We start from the raw sequence: 888 nt of genomic DNA on the forward strand, positions 1-888 counted from the left end.
TCCTGGCTCCAGAACTGTGAGACAATAAATTTCTGTTGTTTTAAGTCACCCAGTTTGTGGTCCTTGGTTACAGCAGCCCTAGGAAATTAATACCCATAATAATAATGATAATAGTCACCATTGAATTATTACTATGTGGCAGGCACCATGTGAAGTGATTTAATCAAATTATATTACATATTTTTCAGCACAGCCCTGTGAGAAAGGAACTTTTTATTCCACATCACAGTTGAGGAGAGGGAAGCTTAAAGAGGCCTGAGGTCAAATCACTTTAGGTAGAAACTTAGACAATGAAGAGAGAAGTGATTTGGGGTGAAAAACCTTCAAATCACATGTTAGAAGCATAACTTACTTCATCCAGGTGTTAGGTCAGCCCTACTCAGCACTCAAGGGGAAATACGTTTAAACTAGGACGGCTATAAGAGTCAGGATAGGCTAGGTTATGCTGCGGTAACAAGTGATCCTGAAACCTGTCCCTAGAAGTCTCTACCATATTCATTTTCTGGGTAGTTTTCATGCCATGGTGAATTCAGTGGTTCTCAACCTTCTGGTCCTTCAAATACAGTTCCTCATGTTGTGAACCAACCATAAAATTATTTTCATTGCTACTTCATAACTGTAATGTTGCTACTGTTATGAATCGTAATGTAAATATCTGATATGCAGGATGGTCTTAGGCGACACCTGTGAAAGGGTCGTTCGACCGCCAAAGGGGTCGCGACCCACAGGTTGAGAACCGCTGATCTAGATAGAAACGAAAAGGAAGGACAATGAGAGCAGCGGTGGTCACTTTAATTTGGGGAGAATTTAGACTCATTACTTTTTAAATAATAATTTTGCTAAAAAAAAACAATAACTATGCTTTATGATCAAAGTGAAAGTTTCTTG

Source organism: Myotis yumanensis, unplaced genomic scaffold (genome assembly GCF_028538775.1).
Source record: "Myotis yumanensis isolate MYYU_CA2020_CCGP unplaced genomic scaffold, mMyoYum1.0.hap1 SCAF_5, whole genome shotgun sequence".
NCBI classification, from domain to species: Eukaryota; Metazoa; Chordata; class Mammalia; order Chiroptera; family Vespertilionidae; genus Myotis; species Myotis yumanensis.